This window comes from Eubalaena glacialis, chromosome 7 (genome assembly GCF_028564815.1).
Source record: "Eubalaena glacialis isolate mEubGla1 chromosome 7, mEubGla1.1.hap2.+ XY, whole genome shotgun sequence".
Classification (NCBI taxonomy): Eukaryota; Metazoa; Chordata; class Mammalia; order Artiodactyla; family Balaenidae; genus Eubalaena; species Eubalaena glacialis.
The window spans coordinates 71,845,179-71,867,685 of NC_083722.1; the positions used below are offsets into that span (position 1 = coordinate 71,845,179).

At 48.6% G+C, this 22,507-nt stretch overlaps 1 long non-coding RNA gene across 2 annotated transcripts in view; it reads right to left on the minus strand.

The window, feature by feature from the left end:
- Positions 1-12,198, minus strand: part of LOC133094671 (uncharacterized) — a 28,959-nt gene extending 16,761 nt beyond the window's left edge. For both annotated transcript variants that reach the window (XR_009701487.1, XR_009701486.1), the window contains exons 1-2: positions 12,050-12,198; positions 10,632-10,761 (exon numbers count right to left, since the gene is read on the minus strand). This is a non-coding gene — a long non-coding RNA (uncharacterized LOC133094671). The remainder of the gene's footprint in view (positions 1-10,631; positions 10,762-12,049) is intronic.
- Positions 12,199-22,507: the final 10,309 nt, after the last annotated feature.

The window sequence follows — 22,507 nt, forward strand, 5'->3', positions numbered from 1 at the left end:
GTCTCCTGCCTGAGAGTGCAGGGTCGCGCTCTCAGATCCTCACGCCAGACTGTGTCCAGCCAGAACGCTGCCCAGGCCAGAGGGGTGAGGGTACATCTGAGGAGACTGTCCTTGCTAGGGACCTTCCAATTTTACGTCGGCTCTAAAAGGCGGGTGCTTTCTGACACTCCTGCCCTTCTTGGTGTGGTACCTGGCCTGGAGCTGGTGAGGATGGGCAGTCTGGGAACTAGCTGAGGAGCCTTAATTCTCTATAACGGTTCCTCAAGGCAGGGCCTCATTCACCAGACCTAGATTTGGGGGGAGGGGGACTACAGATGAAGTGGGTGTGGGTTGGACAAAGGAGCTGGCTGCTATGCAATTTCAGTCGCGGGGATGCCTGTAAAAATGAGCCACCACCAAAGATACCCGCAGGTCAATCCATTCTTATTAGCTCTATGTCCCTGATGTCTATTTGTCTTTGTTGCTTAAGTGCTTCTACCAGGCCTCTGCCTCTCTGGGTTTCATCATCCCTGTTGAAGTCAGGGGAAAAACAACAATAACAACTTTTGAGTTGCAGTACTTTTCCCCAGCCAAAAGAGGACAGCCAGTTACAGTGTTTTTCGAGGATATGGGTGTTCCCCTCACAATTTATTTTTCAGTGTCTTGATGAAGGGGTTATTCTCTAAAGCCCTCTCTCTTTGCATTCGTTTCTCCACATTAGGCCAAGGAATTTCTGACATTTCAATTTCCTTTAGCGTGGTCCACTACTGCGTTCAGGTTTAAAACAACACAGTAAACATGTAGAATCATTCCCACCTGCCTGAACCAGCAAACTGAATTCCAAATTTCTAGCAAGTGTACTGTTGATAAATTTGGGACCAAGCCTTCCCAATCAAGAATCCTTTGAATCCCGTCCTATATATATATACCCCTTGTTCCTTCCAATGTAGATCAGCAAAATCTTGCAGTTTTTTTTGTAAGGAAGCCTCCTACCCCTGGGTTATACTTTGCACCTGTCCTAGAGCATGCTGGGATCTTACTCTAGTTATTAGGTCTAGAGGCAGTGAAGACTGGGGTGGTTCAGGCAGAGAATTGGTATGCCCTTATAATGTAATTTACTCACATGAAGTCATTACAGTGTCTCTAAGGTGGAGCGGACCGGCCTTATCAAATGGGAGGAGGCGCTGTTTCTGTTAGCAAGAGTGGTTCAACGTGGCTGGGGGTAAGGGTGTCCTAAGTCTATCCAAATGTATTCCCATGTAAATTTTCAGGGTCTCACTCCCAATCAATGCCTTAACTTTTTTGTAAGAGTTCTGATGAAGCTCTTAATTCAATTTATGTTGAAATTCAGCAAGCCAAAAGATCAGATACTACATCTTATTATCAACTACATCAACCCTGCAGTTATAAGGCATATGAAAATATTTTAGGGAAGTCATGGAAGTTTTTAAACTGAGAAGTTAAAGTTGTAAGCCTTAATTACAGTTCAGTCTTTGGAGAGGTAAGCAGCAATCACTACGGGAAAGGTATGAAGTCTAGCCTGGGTCCTCCTATTCTGTTTCCTCTCCCCCTGTGCTGCCAAAGAAGAAAGAGAAGGAGGAAAAGAAGGAGGAAGAGGAGGAGATGCTGCCTTATGCAACTAGCGGAAGGGCATAAAACTGTAATTTTCAGGACACAGTTTAAAGCTTACTGTAGCTGGGTGAAGAGAACATAAAATAACCTCTATCCCTGGGGGAGGAGCAGGAAACTCTCCTGGACCAGACTTATAGAGATCTCCTATACTGCGAGAGGGTCAAGGTCACTGAGAAGGCCTCTTCTCTGAGAGCCAAGAATATAGCACCTGCCTAAGAGGGAGGCTGAATCAGGACAACAAAGAATGCCCCACCTCCTCCCTCCACTAGCAAGTGTCCAGGAACAAGTAACAGCAGTCTATTGCTAGAAGAGAGAGTAAAAGCATGGAGAGACATCTTCTGTGAGACACAGGCACAAAGAGAGGACAGACAGGTGAGAGTGGAGAAGACACTGAGAAAAACTCTCCAACAAATCAGCTACCACTCTAAGCAAAAAGTAACACTAGAAGAGTTTGAAGCCTGCTGCACATTGAGGGTAACCATAGCAACAACAAAAATCAGAGAAAATCAGGACACAATTATCTCAACACTCCCCACTAAAGAAAAGACATGCCCATTTCTGGACATAAATAGTATTGCTTAAGTCTCTACTATTCTACACAAGATGGCTAACTTTCAACCAAAAATGACAAGACACACAATAAAACAAACAAAAAATAAATAAATAACACTCTTTCAAGAGACAAACCAATCAACAGAACTAGAGTAAGATATAACATGGATTTTGGAACTATCACACAGGGAATTTTAAATGCTATGATGAATATATTTGAAGGCTTTAGTTCAGAGGTCCATAAACATTTTCTATAAAGGGCCAGATAGCAAATATTTTAGAATTTGCCAACCATAAGATAAAATTAAGGATATTATGTAGATTTTCTTATAAGAAGGAACCATTTCCTCAAAAACAGTAATAATACAAATTGGATACAATATTTTATAATATAAATCTACTAATGAGAAGACTGAAATTTTGGAGAGGGGAGGAATAACATTTTACTTAATTGGGGTTCAAAGTTAGCATTCTCTATCATCAAAATCAATTGTAAATGTTCTGTTAATGGTGAACTGTAATGATATTGGGTTGGCCAGAACTTTTTGGCCAACCCTATATTTTATGCTTTTCGTCTTTTTTTTTTTTTTTTGGCTGCGTCAGGTCTTAGTTGTAGCACACGGGATCTTTGTTGAGGCATGCAGGATCTTTTCATTACCCCACGCGTTCTGCTCAGGCTTCTCTCTAGTTGCGGCGGGCAGACCTCTCTGGTTGTGGCGTGCGGGTTTTTTCTCTCTCTAGTTGTGGCGCGCAGGCTCCAGGGCACGTGGGCTCTGTAGTTTGCTGCACGCAGGCTCTAGTTGAGGCACACGAGCTCAGTAGTTGTGGCACGCAGGCTTAGTTGCCCCGCGGCATGTGGGATCTTAGTTCCCAGACCAGGGATCGAACCCGCGTCCCCTGCATTGGAAGCCAGGTTCTTTACCACTGGACCACCAGGGAAGTCCCTATGCTTTTCATCTTTAAGAGTGTCTTTTCATGCAGATAGGTGCCTTCATCAAATGCTGCTATTAATCTATGAACATATGGCTTTGAGCAAAAAAAAAATCTTCACTTGGAAGGCATTTATTGAGTTCTTTTGGGTTTTTCTCTTGATATGTGCCTTTTATTCTGTCATTACATTGCAAATTAATCACTTCATTGAAGTTTAGGTGGAAGCTCCTCAACTGCAATGTTAAGTGGATTTTTGAAATATGTAAATCTCCTTTGCACTTGCATTAAGGTCCAAAAACTGCTTCTCGAACTGTAGCAGAAAGCTCAGAAAATATATCTACTGCAAATGTGTGTGGAAATGCATGTCTTGCTCCTTGTTTTAACTTTGGACAGCACAGGGACTTTTTTAAAGTAGCTTGATATAACTTGTGATTCAAAAAACATTACTTATCATCAAAGTGATTTTACCATAGTATAGACAGCAACAGAAAACTAATAAAGGATGGGAGATACTGTTATAAGGCCCTTGCACTACCTAAAATACTAATCCTGTTATTTGAAGAAAGAGGACAATTAACTAAAGATATTCACTGTAAACTCAAGGGAAATTAGAGAAAAGTTAAATAACTATAATAAGTAAGACAATAGTGGGGATAAAATAGAATCATAAAAAATACTCCATTAATTTAAAGAAAAGCAGAGAGGAAAAGAGAAACAAGAGATGGGACAAATAGAAAACAACTAGCAAGATGGTAGATTTTAATCCAACAATAACAATACTTACACCAAAGGTAAATGAATCTATTAGATGAATTAGCGATTCTATTAATTCACGTTCATGTTGTATTACATGAATTAAGACAGACTGTCAGACAGGATTTTTTTAAAAAAGCACAACAACTATTTACCCACATTAAATATAGACAGGTTATGGGGGAAAGTATAGAATATGATATATGATGCAAACACTAATCAAAAGAAGAAATGGCTAGATTACTATCAGGCAAAGTCAACACCAGAACAAAGAATATTGTCAGGGATAAATAAAGACATTAATTGCATAATGATAAACAAAATCGTAAATATGTTAGGATCCTAAATGGAGCTAACAACAGATCCTCAAAATTTACAGAGCAAGGGGAAAAAGACATTCTAACCACAATTAGAATTTGGAACTTTAACATGTCTTTCATAATTGATAGAACAAGTATACAGAGAGCTACTAAGTATACATAAGATCTGTAAAACACTATCAATGAATTAGACCTAACTGACATTTATAGAATACTATATCCTAGCAACAACAGAATATACCTTTTTTTGAGTGTACATGGAACATACACCAAAATAGAGCATATTATGGGGCCATTAAACAAATAGTAGCAAATTTGAAAGAATTAAAATTGTACAGAATATGTCTTCAAATTATAACAGTATTAAACTAGAAACCAATAATAGAAAAATATCTTGAAAATTGCCAAATGTTTGGACAGATTTTAAAACTTTTATTTTGGACTTCCAGAATGGCTGCATGAGGAACTTGGTTGATTCTCTCTCCAGAGAGAAAGCTATTTAGCTGGTGAAAATTATTTTTTTAAAAATAACTATTTAGGGCTTCCCTGGTGGCGCAATGGTTAAGAATCCACCTGCCAATGCAGGGGACACGGGTTCGAGCCCTGGTCTGGGAAGATCCCACATGCCGCGGAGCAACTAGGCCCGTGAGCCACAACTACTGAGCCTGCGTGTCTGGAGCCTGTGCTCCGCAACAAGAGAGGCCGCAATAGTGAGAGGCCCGCGCACCGCGATGAAGAGTGGCCCCCACTTGCCGCAACTGGAGAAAGCCCTCACACAGAAACGAAGACCCAACACAGCCAAAAATAAATAAATAAAATAAAAGAATAAAAAAAAAAAATAACTATTTAAGTTCTATGGAAATTGTCCTAAGGGCATACAGAAAATTGAGAAATATTTATGCAAGAAAATCTAAAAATTCTTGGTAAGAACCAGGAGTTCTTGGCGAGAGTCTGTGGTATTTGAGCCACGACCAGCTCCCATCCCTACTCCTTAGCTTCATATTATGGAACTCTGTTCTGGGCAAGTGGCCAAGACAATGGGGTCTCCCTCTCCCCCAGCTATGGTTTCACCCCAGGAGAAGCAGATAGCTGGTGTCTTTCATTCTCCCAAGACCATTTTGCAGAAGCTCTGTTCTAGAAGGCATGACCAAGAGGACTAGAGCTTCCTTCCCTCACTTAGCCCCTACTCATAGAGCAGAAGCTCTACCCCAGGCACAGCAGGCTAAGAATCCTGGGTTTTCAATTGTCCCATCCCAGCTCACTCATAGAGCAGAGGTTCCATGGGAAGGGCAAGTGAGATACCAACTCTCTCCCCATTGCCCACTAATAGAACAGGAGTTTCACTCCAGGAGAAAAAGGCTGCCATCCCCATCCCTAGCTCTGGTACAATAGCACAAACATTCTGCCCAGGAGGATAGGCAGGCTGAAAGAAATGCTCTGCAACTCTGCTTGAAATAGCTGAATTTATTTGGAACAGAGGGTGGAGAAATTCATGTCTAATGGAGTTGTTAAGAACAACAGAGATCTTCCTGGTAAGCAGTTAAGAGAGGGTCAGTAGCTCCATGATACTAGCAACAAAAAGTGAAACAGCAGACTAACCAGTTTAACAGAGAAAACCAGTGAAAGAAGCAGCCAAGAAGAGTTCTCCTGGGATCACACTCATCCCCAGGGGTCTAAACCACTGTGCATGCACTAGGCTACACCAACTCAGGAACAATAAGAGCAGGAAGTAGAGCAAATTTAAATGTATTTCCCAACCAAACACAGATCAGCAAAGTGCAGAAACCTTGCTAGTGCAGTGGATTTAAGCACAACCTCTGACCAAATACTAGCTGCACAATGAGCTTCTCTGACCCAGGGGCAACTCCTAATAAGCCCAGCTTAAAAATAAAATCACACTCATCCTTAGTAGGCTGAGAGACGGTGCACATACCCAAGCCTGTGTCTTTTCAAGAATGAATGGATAGGGAATTTCCAAGTTTCTAGTCATTGGATGAACATGTGGTGGCGGAGGGGGGAGTAAATTCCCTAAACGGTGAAAGCCGTCTCCAAGACATGCACACATTACCAAAGATAAATAGTGAAAATAAAACTGACCAAAGGGGCTTACACACAACCACTGATCAATTGAGTAGCTAGCTTACAGTGATCCAGGAGTTAACCCTAGGAAGCCAGGCTAAAATATAAAAATAAGGAAAAAACCTAAGCAGGGATATCAGAGGCTGCAAATTGAGGGGGAAATAGACTTCACAAAATTATCTCACACAAGTACTAAACAAATAGACAAATGATCACCACAAATCCTGGGTGGGCGGGAATCAGTATCCCGATTTGCTATACTATATTACCTATGACGTGTGCTTTTCAATGAAAAAATTACAAGACATGCAAAGTGATGAAAAAAAATTATTTTTAAGGCAGGACCAGAAAAATTTTAAACATAAAATTCTCTCTCTGCCTGTTTGAGCCACTAGCCCCTCCCCTTTAGTGTGCATTGTGCATCTGCATTATACACTAACTAGCTCCCCTCAGAAGACACAGGAATGCCTACTCGCCAAAAGAAAACCAATTTCCTCCTGGCACCAGAAGGTAACTCCTTAGGAGATAACATTCCTTTCTCAATCCTGTAAGGGCTCACAATAACCCACTACTCACCTTGGTGAACTATGTAAACTGTCAATATGGGACTTTGATGCATAAAACTTTGTCTCAAAATCTTATATAACTGTGCTTTGATCTCTAACAGGCAGAACAGTCCTCAGAACTTTTTTTTTTTTTTTAATTTATGTATTTTATTTATTTATTTTTGGCTGTGTTGGGTCTTTGTTGCTGCACGCGGGCTTTCTCTAGTTGCGGTGAGTGGGGGCTACTCTTCTTCGAGCGGGGGCTACTCTTCTTTGCGGTGTGCGGGCTTCTCATTGCGGTAGCTTCTCTTGTTGCGGAGCACAGGCTCTAGACACGCAGGCTTCAGTAGTTGTGGCTCCCGGGCTCTAGAGCACAGGCTCAGTAGTTGTGGCGCATGGGCTTAGTTGCTCCGTGGCATGTGGGATCTTCCCCGACCAGGGCTCGAACCCATGTCCTCTGCATTGGCAGGCAGATTCTTAACCACTGTGCCACCAGGGAAGCCCCCTCAGAACTTTCTGAAAAACTGTCTCCCAGGTTATAATCCTCAGGCTGGCTCAAATAAAATTTTCTACTTCTTTCTTAGATTGACTACTGATTAATTTTTTGTCAGCAAAAGATACAGGAAAGTTTAACCAATACATAGGAAAAGAAGCAGATATGAGAAACTTAACTTATGGGGTCTTCGAGGGGCCCCATGTGTTGGACATAGTAGACAAAGACTTCAAAATAGTTATTTTACACATGTTCAGAGAAGAAAAAGAAACACACACACATACGTACACATACATGTCATCTCAATTGAGGCAATAAGCATTTGGCAAAATTTAACACCCTTTCATGATCAAAAAAAAAAAAATCAATAAACTAGGAACAAAAAGAAACTTCCTCAATATGATGAAGGCCATATATGAAAAACCCACAATGAATATCATACTTAATGGCAAAAGACTAAAAGCTTTTCCCTAAGATCAGGAACTAGACAAGGATGCTCACTTTCACCACTTCTACTCAGCACTGTACTGAAAGTTCTAGCCAGCCAATTAGGCAAAATGATCTTATATATATAGAAAACCCCAAAGATTCCACAAAAAAAACCCTGTTAGAGATAATAAATGAATTCAGAAAAGTTGCAGGATACAAAATTAACATGCAAATATTTGTTGCATTTCTATGCACTAACAGTGAACAATCAAAAAGGAAATTAAGCCGAAAATTAACCAGAAATCAATGACAGACTTAAATGTAAAACCACAAACTATAAAACTCCTAGAAAAAACTATAAGGGAAAATTTGTGTAACCTTGAAGTAGGCAAATATATCTTAAATAAGACATAAAAACAAGTGATAGAAGAAAAAATTGATAAATTGGACTTTATCAAAATTTTAAAATTTTGCTCTTTGAAAACTACTGTTAAAAGAATGAAAATTCAAGGTAAAGATTGAAAGAAAATATTTGCGATACATCTATGACAAAATATTTGTATCTAGAACATATAAAGAACACTTACAGCTCTGTAAGAAGACAAATGGCCCAGTAAAAACTGAACAAAAGCCAAATACCGGGGGAAAAAAAAAAAAACAATGACCACTGACAGGTAACTGGATAAACAAAATATGACATCCATACACATCAAAAGTTAACTAATTAATTAATTAACTAACTCCTGATACATACAAATGTATGGGTAAATCTCAAAATCATTATGTTGAGTGAAGGAAGTCAGACCCATACAGAATTATTCCATTTATATAAAAATTCATATAAAATTCCAGAAAATGTAGATCAATCTATAGTGACAGAAGGTAGAGCAGTGGTTGTCTTGGGCCAGGGGCAGAAGGAAGAATGAACTGTGAAGGCACACAAGGGCACTTTTACAGGGGATGGAATTGTTCTGTATCTTGATTATTGTTGTGGCTTTACAAAAATATGTATCTCTCAAAACTAGTCAAATATGTGCAATTTATTTCATTTAAATTATACCTCACTAAAATTGATTTTTAAAAATAAATAAAAATAAAATTGGGATAAAAAGGGAAATTAAGAGAACAATCCCGGGACTTCCCTGGTGGCACAGTGGTTGAGAATCCACCTGCCAATGCAGGGCACACGGGTTGGAGCCCTGGTCCAGGAAGATCCCACATGCCGCGGAGCAACTAAGCCTGTGCGCCACAACTACGGAGCCCGTGCTCTAAAGCCCATGAGCCACAACTACTGAGCCCGTGTGCCACAATTACTGAAGCCCGCGCACCTAGAGCCCGTGCTCCGCAACAAGAGAAGCCACCACAATGAGAAGCCCGTGCGCTGCAATGAAGAGTAGCCCCCGCTCACCACAACTAGAGAAAGCCCGCGCGCAACAACGAAGACCCAACGCAGCCAAAAATAAATTAACTAATTAATTAGTAATTAAAAAATTAATAGCTTTTGTGCTGCAAAAAACACTATCAGTAGAGTGAAAGATAATCCACAGAATGGGAGAAAATATTTGCAATTCATATATCTGATATGGGATTGATATCCAGAGCATATAAAGAACTCCTACACTCAACAACAAAAACCCAATTTAAAAATGGACATAGAAATTGAATAGACATTTCTCCAAAGAAGATACAGAAATGTCCAGTAAGCACATGAAAAGATAACCAACATCACTAACATTAGGAAAATACAAATCAAAACCACAATATGATACTACTTCACACCCATTATGATGGCTAAAAATAAACAATCCAAAATCAACAACACAGAAAATAACAAGTGTTGGTAAGGATGTGAAGAGATTGAAACCCTCTGCATTATGGAGAGGAGAGAGGAAGGAAGTAAGGGGAGAGAGTAGGGAGACAAGCAGAAGGGGAGTGGAGGAAGGTAAAGAAAGGAAGAAACTGAGCTATATATAGGCAGGAAGACCAAAATGCGTCATTTGTGGAAGATATAATTGCTTTCTAAAACAAAGCCAAACAAACCAACTGAAAAATTAATAAAACTATAAGAGAATAAACTAAGAGGGCTGGGGAAAAGATCAATATACAAAATCAATAACTTTCTACCCTGAAGCAATAATAAATTAGAAAACGTAATAGAAAAAAAAGGATATTCCATTAAAGATAACCACACACACTTCTTAAAAAAATACCTAGGAATTGGCACAAGACCTTGCACCATCTGCCTGGGTTCCTCTGACCCTTTCTTATCACTCTCCTCCTCACTCACAGGGCTCCAACCCTGCTGGCCTCCTCGATGTGCCTCACTAGCTCCTGCCTCCCGGCCTTTGAACTGGCTGTTACCTCTGCCCCCAGATGGCCACACAGCTCATTTCCTCACCTGGTGGGTCTATACCAGGATCAGTAAACTTTTTCTGTAAAGGGCCAAATAGTAAATATCTTAGGCTTTGTGGACCAAGAGACAAAATCGAGATTATACAGGTACTTATATAACAAGAGAGAAAATGAATTTCCATCAATGTTTATTGATGAAATTTAAAATATAATTAGAAGAACTGAGTACTGGTTTTGGGGGTTTTTTTTGTTGTTTTTTTGGTTTTGGTTTTGGTCTGGGGTAATACAGGTCTACTAAGAAGAATGGAATTCTTTTAGGGCGATAACATCAAAATTAGTGTTCCCTATCTTGGAAATGATTGCAAATGCTCTTCTGTAAAAACTATTCTCAGCTAAGAGGTGGTGAGCCAGATTTGGTCTGTACTCAGATGTCACCTCCCCACTGAGGCTCTCCCAGGACACCCTCTCAAAAAGTGTGCCCCCCTACTCTGCCCTCTTGATCCCCCTCATCCTCTAATTTTCTCTGTAGCGCTTCTCACAATCGGAAATACTATACATTTTACTCACATATACATGAGCTGTCTTCCCCTTCCACGTGTAAACTTTCTTTGGACAGGGTTTTTGTATGTCTTGTCACTGCTGGATTCCCAGCACCTGGAACATGTCTGGCACACAGTAGGCACTCAACAAACATCTGCTGAATAAATGAACAAATGAATAAAATTCTAGTGAAAAGAGAATGAGTTAATACCTGTAAGTGCTCAGAGCATTGCCTGGCACACGCTTTGCTCAAAAAGTATTACTCACTGTTACTGCTGTTCCTTTGAGGAGGGGCCCCAAGCATCTGGAAAGTGCAAGCTCCAGAGCAAACAAATCTTCCAGCCACCAGATATGTCCAACGCACACCTATCTGCCTGCTACAACTCCTCTCCCTGTCTCCCTGCTCCCCCTGTGGCTCCTGGCCTCTGTCCCTCCACTGGACCCTGTGTCCTCCTCTGGCTTTCTGTCTTTGTCCCTCAGTTACAGATGAGGCTTCAGGACCAGTTCCCAAGGGCCGTCACCGCCTACAGTGCCTCCAGCAGAGTCTCCACTCACTACCAGAGATGCCTTGGACCCAACTGTCTGGTTCCACTCTCCATTCTGTCCCCCACCCCACCCCTTCACTGCCTAAGTATTCTGCCCGCCCCCTGGGTCTTAGCCTGACTAACTGCACCTCACTCAGCGCCTCCTCCTCTGGAAAGCCTTTCCTGACACCCTTCCCTGACTCCAGGTGTCCCAAGCCACCTATGCTGACCCTTCATTGAACGCTGTCATTCTGCCAGGACATCTGTGCTGCCCTGGCTATCTCCCCGGAGGCCCTTCCTCTAGCTCCCCAACTCTGCCCCAGGAAGACCAAGGCCTGATCCCTGGCCCCTTAGCTCCCGAGAGATCCCTCCTCCAGCCCTCTGGAAATTACTTGTTCCTGGGGTCCATCTGCTCTCCCTTGCTGGTCCCCTCTCAAATCCCACAATGACCTCATCCTACAGTGGAGGAAGTGAGAGGTGAGAGGTTAAGCAGTTTACCAGGACCATACAACGAGGCAGGAGGAAAGCGGGACCCTAGGCATGGCTGAGGAGGAGGGGCGCTGGAAGCACTGGCCTGGGATGCACAACATTGCAGACAGACAGAGGGACAGATTTTTGGATGAGCCAGCAGCTGAGCTGGGACTGGAAACCAGAGCTCCTCCTCTCTGCCCGACTTCTCTGCAAGGCCAGGCATCAGGGGCTCACCCTGAGGCGGCTCCCGCCCCCTGGCCCACAGCCAGCCGTCATCCCCGTGAGGTCAGCCACCGGGCCGCGATTTCGGGGAAATACCAGCTGCTTATTAAAAACAGGCGGTGGTCAGGCCCCTGCTGCTTTCCCAGTAGAAACTAGGCTGTTTGTTCCAAGAGGAGCAAGAGTGGGCAGGGCCTAGTCAGGGCCGCGCGGGGGCCTGAGTAGCAGTACCTGGTGGAGGGTCCGGGCTGGCCCGAGTAACTGGGGGTGGAGTGGGGTGGAATCCCATGTTTTGGCGAGGGCAGCCGGTGAGGGGACCGCCACCCAGCACGTGGCCGCTGAGCCGCCCACAGGGGTCGTGGGCTGGGACCTGGAAACCGCGCGGGACAGGCAGGACAGCCTTCGCAGCAGCACGCCCCCAGCTCCGAACTCAGGCGGCGGGGAGAACCGGAGGAAAAGCGGGCGGGTGAGCTAAGCTCCGCCCCTTCCGGAGGCAGCCCCACCCCGTCCCGCGGGTGCTTGCACCGCCGGGAGCAGCTGAGCCCTGCAGGGGGTGCCAGAGGGCCGTCCTCCGCGCTGCCGGCTCGGGCCGCGGGGCATCTGGAGCGCGTTAGACCTGGGCGGCCGGAGGCGGCGTGAGCTCATCCCGGCCGGCCCACTGCGGTTTCTAGGCGCGGCGGAGGGAGCAGAACACAGAAGCGCCGCGCCGCGGCCCCAGGGGAGCGCGGCGGGAGCACAGCTCCTCCCGGGACGTGGGTGTGAGTCGAAGCGGCGACAGTGTGTGTGTCACTGGCGCGTCGCCCAGGGAGGGCGGGCCCTGGGAGCCGGCTGACAGCGTGCGTCGCTGTGTGTCACCGTGTGTCGTGGCTTGTGAGGGTGTGTGTGTCCCCGTGGGGGAGACACTGCGTGTGATAAGTTGCAAACATCACAGCACATCTCATTTTACAGGCAAGAAGGCTGAGTGCAGGGGAGGGAGAGGGCCGGCTGGGTGGCACAGGCCCGGGACTCCAGGCGTCCCGCCCCTCGGCCTGTGTCCCTGTGTGTGTGTGTGCAGAAGGTGCGAGCCGGCCCATCGTGTTCCACAGTGCCGGGCGGGGGGTGGGGGTGTCCGCCTTCCCTCCCGCATTAAACATCCTCTTCCTGGTCACTACCGCACCACCAGCCACCCCCATCCCTGCAGGACCTTGACACTGGTCTCCTTCAGGAAGCAGGGAGAGACCCCTTCACACCAAGGCCCTGGTGAACAGTGACACACACCTGGGTACAGACTCGCACATGGAGCACACACCGGCACACATATGAGACACCCTCCTGTTGGTGGGACTCTGAGCTGGGAGAGCCAACAGGCAGGTTGCAAGGTGGTGACAGGGTTTGGAAAGGCCTCTTGGTGCAATGCCCCCATCCCTGCCAGGGAAAGGGAGCAGGAAGGACTAGAGGTCACTGAACCCTGCATCTTGGGGGCTCCAGCTCCCTGCAATGGGCCCTGAGGCTACTGCACAAGATGTGAAGGGCCCCAGGACTACAAGACTCCCAGGGCCAGGAGTCAGGGTGGGGACACTGTGGGCAGCACCAGACACAGAGTGGGGAGCTGGGGCTGCAGCAGGTACCTCTGAGCATCCAGGGCTCCCCCAACCCAGAAGCCTGGGCCTTACCTCGGGCCCTCACCTCAGGGACCTACTGTCCCAGCTTTGGTTAATCGTAGCCCCAGCTGTGCTGGAGACCTCAGGGAGGTGGCCCAGCACCTGTCAGCCTTCCTGGCTGGGCTCGCAGCATTGTCATGCCTGCATCCTCCTCCCCTCACCCCACAGCTGGGCAGAGGCTCGGAGACAAAGACCCTGCCTGCAGGATGGGGCACAGGAGTCGATTGCCCTCCTCACCAGCTATTGCTCCCCAGGCCCAGAGCACACATTTGCAGGGGGTTGGTGATGCTGGGCTTGCTAGGAACTCTAGGCCTCTGTAACCCCTCTGTGTTCCCACCTGTGAAACAGAGAGGACACCTGCCCTAGCTAGACCTCCACAGGGAATGTAAAGTCTAAAGGGATGTGCATCTACTGTAGCCACAAGGGTCCTCAGTTCCCAAGACACTGGGGCAAGCTGGGTGAGGGATTTTTTTAACTGGAATGACTCTGGTTTGCATAACCAGAGCTTCCAAATTACTTAGCAAAACATGTTTGCTTTTTAATTAACATGTGCTTGAAAAACAATGGTTTTAATTAGAGTGGGTGGGGGAGAGAAGGGATGGTGGGGGAGAATATTTCAAGCTCCAGGGCCCTGGTCAGACTTCTTAAAAATAAAATGGGAGACTTGCCCCAAGCTGGCAGAGGCTGGGAGGCCAGGATCCTCGGGGAGCCTTAGGAACATACCTACCTGACTCCACTCCTCTACAGCTCCCTTGCTGAGAATTTACCCTTTTGCTGACAGTTTAATTACTCACTTATCCACTGTTCCCTGGGCCCCTCTGGAAAGGAGTGGGTTTTTTTAGAAAGCAGTCTTGGGGAGTAGATGAATGGGGGTCCACCAGACAGAAGGAAGAGTATGAGTGAAGTAAGAGAGTGTGGACCTTGTTGGGGGAACATTAAGTTTACTGGGGAGGGAGAGAGAGGAGGTGGGGGGAGGTGACCCATAATAAAGCCAGATCCCCCAGACTGGTGGACTGGAAAGGTAGAGCTGGACCCGGAGCCACTGATGTCCAAGCCCCGGTGAAGGGGGCAGGGGTAGTACTGAGCTGGGGCCAGGAACATAGGGGTGGAAGGCGGGTGAGGCCACAGGGGACAGAGGGATTGGCAGAGGAAGGGGACGGGCTGTGGAGACCGGAGACGAGGTGGCCTGGGGCCTGGGGGCTTGCTGGTCAGATGCTGATGGGCTCTGTGGATTTGATCAGTCCAGCAGGGGGCAGTGTTGACCCCACCATCCCGCTGGCAGGAGATACCTACCCAGTGGGTACTCAGTAAATGCTTGAAGAAGGGAGAGAATGAGGAGATGATCCATCCAAATCAGCCACACCATCTCCCCTTTCTGACCTTTCAAGGCCAGCACTGGGGTGCAGCCTGGGATCAGAGGTCAGCATGGAGATGGGACAGGATGACCACCCCCTCACCCATGCAGACAAAGGGAGATTGAGAGGAAGCTTCTGGGGAGTGAGAGCACCCCCAGGGGTCAGGTTAGGTGACCTCAAACCCCCAGCCCCCAGTGGCCCCATCCAGGACCCTGTTTCTCATTAGGAGCCTTCTGGCCTCCCCCAGCCAGCACCCCGACATGAAACATGCCTCACTGTACTTAATTCATTACGTGCAGGGTGGGAGGCCCAGCGGGCGGGGGTTATTTTTCCCCTGAGCTCAGACATTCCTTGCTTTATTATTCTCCACGTTTCAAAGCAGCTGTCGCCTCCCCCGACCGCCCGCAGCCCGAAGCTCAGAGTCCAGAAGGGGCCTCTCCAGGGCTCAGAACACCAGAGGTTCCCACCTCTGGTGGGAGCTCAGAACACCTCCAGCCCGCACCAGAGGGAAACTGAGGCCCAGAGAAGAAGCCCCAGGGCAACCTGCAGGGACCTCTCTCTCCCATAACACTGCCTTCCTTGCCCGGAAACACCCCCTCCCGGCCACCTTCCACACAGGTGACCTCAGGGCCCTCTACACTGCAGAGCCAGCTCTTGCCTTCCAGCTCCAGGAGCAGGTGCTGGGATAGTTCTCAGGACCCTAAAAAACTGAGTGCCGGGACTTCCCTGGTGGCGCAGTGGATAAGACTCTGTGCTCCCAATGCAGGGGGCCCATGTTTGGTCCCTGGTCGGGGAACTAGATCCCACATGTATGCCGCAACTAAGTCCTCATTCTGCAACTAAAAAAAAAAAAAAAAGATCCCTCATGCTGCACCGAAGATCCTGCATGCAGCAAGTAAGACCTGCAAGAAAGGAAGGAAGGAAGGGAGGGAAGGAGGGAGAAAGAAAGGAAACACTGGGGTGCTTTAAAAAAAAAAAAAGATTTCTATTAAAAAAAACCCAAAAACACCCCTGAACCCCCACTGGGTCGGCAGCCTTACAGAGGGCAAGGCCCATCCCGGAACAAGGGATCAACCTAGAAAACAGCAGGGCTGGGTCAGCCTAGTGGATCACAGAGGGTTCAGGTGGGGGGGGGAAAGAGTTCTAAGGACCCAGTTTCTGAGGACTAGAGACGCCTGGACAGATTTTGGCCCTACGTCAGAGAGCTGCCTGCCTGGCCAAGCTGCCTCAACAGGGGGTGAGCTCCCTGTTTCTGGGGGTGTTCAAGCAAGCAGCAGCTCATCAGTCTTACACAGGTATCTGAGGCCCCTTCCTGCCCAACTTTGAGGTCAGAGTCGGGCTGGCAGGCACAGTACCCACTCCAGGTGAACGGAATTAGGGGCCCCTCCCTGTTCACTCAGGTCGGAAGTCACAGGCGCGACACAAGGACAGGAGACCTGGGAGCTGGGCCAGGGCCAGAGTAGGACCCAGCCAAAGCGTTTTCTTCGTGAGTTCACTACAAGGTCCTGGCACCTGGGGAAGTGCTGGGAGCACAATAGATGTGTGATCACTGTGTACTGATGAGTTAAATGGGCCCCACTAGAGTTAGGGGAGGAAGGCAGCCTGCAGGGTTCAGGGCCTCCACCTAGGAGAGGGACTCTGACCACAGGGGAAACTGAGGCAGGAGCCCAGGCGGGGCAGGCAACCTGGGCATGCTGGGGAATGAATTTCAAGGTCACTCTTGGCACTGTGTAACCATTTTGCCCCTGCTGACCCTATAGCGAGGCCTGTCCACCCTGAGTATGGGGCTTGACGGCTGGATCCTCAGGTGCCCAGGAGGGTAGGAATCACTCTGTGATGTGGCCCTGGAGCCACAGCAAGCCTGGGGGCCCAGGACCTGCCCACACCTCCAGCTCTATTCTCCAGACCAACCCCAGGGACCCCCTTACTACAAGGAAGGCACCCTCTGGGGGATGGACTACATAGAACCTGAGCCCCTGAGAGAGGGAGCAGCTTGCTACTAGCTGGCCCGAGCTGTCTCCACCTAGAGCTGTGGGATCTGGGTGTGTTACCCTCTTGGGGGCCCCCAGCCCAGGCTGTGCAGAGGAACCCCCTGATACTCCTGGGATGTGCCCAGCTTCCCTTCTTATCCCTCAGCTCTGAGCATGGTTTCTCTTCACAAAAGCTAGAAGCCATTCAGTGTTTGCCTTCCTGCCCAGCAGCCACCGTCCCACACCATGTGCTGCAGCAAGGAATGAAAGGTCACTGCCACTGGCTTCCCACCAGAGGTGCACACAGGTATCGGTATCCAGCGATCTGGGGACACCTGGAATCTCAGGGTCCCAGACACTCCAACGAAGGGAGCTGAGGCATCTTCACTCATGTGCCCCACCCCCAAGCTCATCTGCGCTGCCCCTGCCACGTCTCCACTCACCACTCCATCCCAGCTGGTAGGGCCAGGCCTCTGTTAGTCATCACAGTGGAGCACAGTCGGCACCTGATTCAGACGAGCCTTGAGCCTGGAAAGGACCTGCCCCATTCAAGGGTCTCTATCCAGGGATATGGGGAGATTTTCACTGCAACAAACTGTGCGATTGCCTCAAAACTTAAAAATGGACTTGTAAGGTCTTATTTTGCCAAGTAAAGACATGGAAAACAACTGCCACCAGCTATCATCACCATTGTTTTATGAACAAAATAATATTCTTAAGGCCAAAAAAAAAAAAAAAAAAGTAAGGCAGGATGCAGTCCCTGAAGAAAAACAGCCAGGCCTTGAAGATGCATAAATTGAGCTTCATGGAAAACACGCAACATGGGCCTTGTTCTTCTCCCATGAAAATTGTCTTGGATATTGTCACACGTTGGGCCCTGGAGGCTGAGGACACCCAAGTGCTTCCCGTCTCCAGCAGAGCAAGAATCCCTTCTGCAGCCTTCCTGACTGGAATTGGTTCCCCTCTGCTTGCACACCCCTTGGGACAAGGTGCTCACTGTCTCTCCCAGTTAGCTTGGGAGCTAGAGATGACATTCTAAGCACCTTTAAGTGGCTTCCAAGCAAGCCTACTATGGGAGAGAGGGAAAGAGATGAAGAAGGGCATGAGATGGACAAAGTACTGATGGGAGGGAAGACAGACCTCCAGACCCAGGGCATAGGAGTGGTGGGGAAAAGGGGTGCTCGTGTTCAACTGGACCAAAGTATAAAAATTAGGAAGTTGGCAAAGATCTGAGACTTCCCAGGGAGCACTATCTACCCCATCTCTGGAGTTCCAGAGTCTTCCACTGCCTCACTCCATTCCCCAGCCCTCCAGAAAGGCTCTGACACACCCATTCTCATTCTCACCAAGGCCTCAGTAGATATGCAAGGTACCCGGACCCACAGGCCGAAGAAGAGAGTGGAGACTGGAAGAAAATGGTGGAACCTCAGGTGTCCACAGCCAGGCTGGGGAGGAGTGGCAGGCAGGTGCCCTTCCCAGCCCTGACCTTCTAGTCCCTTCCCCATCCAAGGGGACCTGGGCCCTGGTTGCTGACACTAGAGGGGCCTGTTGGGCGGGTGACCTTGGGGAGCCTCGTGTACACACTCACACACACTCTACATTCCAGCTGTGCTCTGTCAGCGTTTGGGCAAACCAGCATTGTGTGGCTTTGGGAGGGCAGGAACAAATAACCCCCAAACTTGGGCAAGGGCGGGCCTGGGGCTGGTTGGAAGGGGATCCCCAGGGAGGCTCTTCTGTGCTGGGTCACTGGGTTCAAGGTCTAGGGTTTTCCTGCTGTTCCCTGAGGTACTTGGGTTCCCTGGGGTGTGGCTGGCCCTGTACCCAGGCAGGCTCGCCCTAGCCCCCTCCCCTAAACCCTCCTTACCACCCAAGGCCTCAGAAACAGCAGCAGAGCACTCCGGCCTGGCACCCCCCCCAAGCACCACTTATGCAGCGTGAGGGCTGCCTCACACCACTGCCCAGTTTTTGTTGCCCCTCCTCCTCCCTCCCACCTCATCTTCACACCCCCTCTGATTTTGTGCACGCCACTGCTTGGACCCGTTTAGTCTACCCGCCGCTCCCCATGTTCTCTTAAGATATTTATCCGCTGTCTGTCTGTCAGCCCCTGTGCCACTGAGCGCTTTGAGCCCTAGAGTCCAGGGCCTCATCCCTACAGTTTGATTTCCTTCCTTCTTGTGACCTGGTTAAGAATTTCCTCCAATACTTGATTTCTTCAAGACCCTGCCTGACTTCATTCTGCCTCGACTTGAATTTCTGGCCTTCTTGTCCCCCCCTACTCAGTGCTACCTAATCCGTGTCCCAGTGGTGACCCCAGGATCCCTGCAGATGGCGTCTGGAGAGAAGATGCAGGCTGTGGCAGGGAGCCGTGCAGACATCAGAGCAGAGGAGGGATGGTTGGTCCTGGGGTCCTGAGGCTGAACTCTGCCCTTGGCCCCCTAGCCCCCTGACTGCCCCACTGACCCTCTGGTTCAGCCTGGACCAAGACTGGAGAGGTAAATATTCCTGCCACCTTACAGAGACCTCAGAGATGAGGCCTCGGGCCAGATGGGGGAAGTAAGGCATAGAGAGACCCCAGACCAGACTCCAGCCTTATGGGGCACATGACCTGGCACCTGAGGCATGGAGGGGACCAGGCTGACACGAGGGCAAACCCTTTGCCACATCCACCCCTTTCCACCGGCCGCAGGGACATAGGCTGGACCACCCTGCTTGAGGGGGGGAGCTGGGACCAGTGTTTATGCAACTGTGGGGAGGCCACAGCCTGGCTGGCAGTGCTGCCCGCCCAACACAAGCACTGACTCAGCAGAGCCCCCCAGCACGTACACACTCAGACATGTACACAAACAGACACAGACACACACACAGAGGTAAACATACATGTGCATGTGCACAGACAAATGGACACCTGCATTCGCTGGTATACACACACAGACACACACGCACAGACACACTCACAGACACAAGTACACAGGCAAACTTGTGCATGTATGCACACACAGACACAAGGACACACAGAAATGCACACACATTTCACCCAGCCAAGGTAGGTGGGAGGCTCCTGAGTGAGGAGAAGCCTCACCCCTGCAGCTGAGTTCTACCCTCTAGGCCCCTCCACTCTGACACTCACACCCACAGCCAGTGACCAGAGCCCACACATGGTCAGCACAGCCACATATAACAGGCAAAATGCCCCAGAGTGGCATCACGACCATGACTGGGACAGAGACACATTCTAAGTGGAGTAGAGCCCCAACAAGGGGGACCAAACAGCCCCAGGCAGAGCTCAACAGACACAACAGCCCCAGCTCTGCCCGCACCAGCCCCCCACGGCCTGTCCACTCTCAGTCCACACTTGAAGACTGGCGGGTGGGAGCTGCAGGGGGTCTCGGGGGATGTGTGGGATACTCCCTTCCACTGCCAGGCCAAGCCGAGTAGGGTGGTAGCTCCCAGGAACTAGGGGCACCTGCAAGAAGGAGGGTGTGTTTGGGGGAGGGCTGGGGGCACTGCAGGACCATTCTGGAAACCAGAGGAGGGGGCAGGCTTTCTTGCGAGAGCAGGACACATACTCCCTGGGATCCCAGACACATGGAAACTTGGAGGCAGGACCACTTCTTGCCTGGGGATGGCTGAGAACAGGTGTGATCCCTGCCTACAGGACTCAGCCAAGGGTGGAAAGAAAAAGCTGGGACCACTCAGTCCCATATGGGCCCTGGAGACTTTTGAAGGGGCGCTCAGCTGTTCCTGGGCTTGGTGTCTAAGAGCAAGGTGGCTGGGCAGGCAGGAGCTGGGGCCTGCCCAGAAGGATATTGGCCAGTCTCTCTGCCCTGACTGGGGCCAAAGGGAGACCCTGCTCTCCTCTGTGGGGGTCCGCGGCCACCAATTGGCCAGAGAGGCTAGCCAGAGTCCAGCAAAGTCAAACATGCACAAGCAGACACCCCCACTAGCAGAGGCCACCGCAGCAAGTCCACTAGTGCCTCCATTCCCTGCCCTACCAGCCAGCCAGACTATGCACCATGAAAGGGCAGACCACGGTCCCTCACTCCCACCCCACACCAGATCTGGGGCTGGAGTGGACTGTGTTTAGATAAGGAAAGGAAGAAGAAAGCCTCAAAATCTGCCCAAAATGTTGCTGAGAGTGTTTTAAAAAATGACCCGGAATCTGATCACTTCTCACCATTTCCACTGGACCACGCATGCATCTTCTTCTCTCCCCTGGACCCTCCTACCTGCGGTCCCTGCTTCCGCTCATGTGCCCCAGTCTATTCTCCACATAGCTGCCAGAATGATGCTGATGAAACATCTCCCCAGAGCACACACCAAAGCCCTTCCCACGGCCCAAAGACACTCCATCACATCCTGTCGCCTCCCCACCGCACTCTCTGCTCCCGTCTCTGCTGGAATGTTTTCCCTCTGATGCCCTCATGGCTCCCTGGAGCAGATGCTGAAGTATTGCCCCACACAAATGTTCCAGCCTGCCTCTGGGGCCCTGCCCTAACCAGCGAAGGTGGGAGCTGGTAGATAAATAGTCTGGTTTCCTCATGCCCTCAGTGAGACAACACCACCATCTCCTGGAGGTCCCCAGTGGGGCTGAGCCCCCGTTGCCCACAGGGTCTTCTGCTCCCATGCACCCTAAGGACTTCCTTCCCTGCCCAGCTGCTCTCCCGTGCTCCCTGGGGCCACCTCCCAGGGACACTACTTACGTTCAGGTCCTTGTCTCAGCTCTGATTCTGGGGAAGTCCAGCCTAAGGCACTCCATCTCGCCTCTCTTTTTTGTGTTTCTTATCTTTAACAACGATTCCCCATTCCTCCCTCCCCCCAAGCCCCAGCAACCACCCTTCTACTCTCTGCATCTATGAATTTGACCACTCTGGGAACCTCGTTTGAGTGGAATCATATTGCATTTGTCCTTCTGTGTCTGGCTTATTTCATTTAGCGTAATATCCTCAAAGTTCATCCATGTTGTACCATGTGTCAGAATTTCCTTCCTTTTGAAGTCAGAATAATATTCCATTGTATGTATAGACCACATTTTGTTTATCCATTCATCTGTTGATGGCCACTTGGGTTGTTTCCACCTTTCAGCTATTGTGCATAATGCTGCTGTGAACGTGAGTTTACAAATATCTCTTCAAGTCCCTGCTTTCAATTCTTTTGGATATATACTCAGAAGTGGAATTTCTGGGTCATATGGTAATTATGTTTTTAATTTTTTGAGGACTTTCCATACTTTTTCCACAGCAGCTGCACCATTTTACATTCCCACCCACAGTGCCCAAGGGATCCAATTTCTCTACCTTCTCGTCAACCCTTGTTATTTTCTGTTTTCTGGATAATAACCACCCTAATGGGTGTGAAGTGGTATCTCATCATGGTTTCGATTTGCATTTCCCTAATTAGTGACGTTGAGCATCTTTCACATGCTTATTGGCCATTTGTCTATCTTCTTTAAAGAAATGTCTATTCAAGTCCTTTGCCCATTTTTGAATTGGGTTGTTCATTTTGTTGTTGTTGTAGCTGCATTGTAGGAACCCTTTATATATTCAGGATATTATCTCTCCTCTTTTCAATTTTTGCCCAGCCATTGCCTTCTCAGATACTCACTGACCTCATTATTTAACATGTCATTTGCCTCCCAACACACACACACACACACACACTGCACACAGACTGCACAGCCCCTCCCCTACTTTGGGTCCCTCCCCAGCCTTTATCACTGGTTGACAC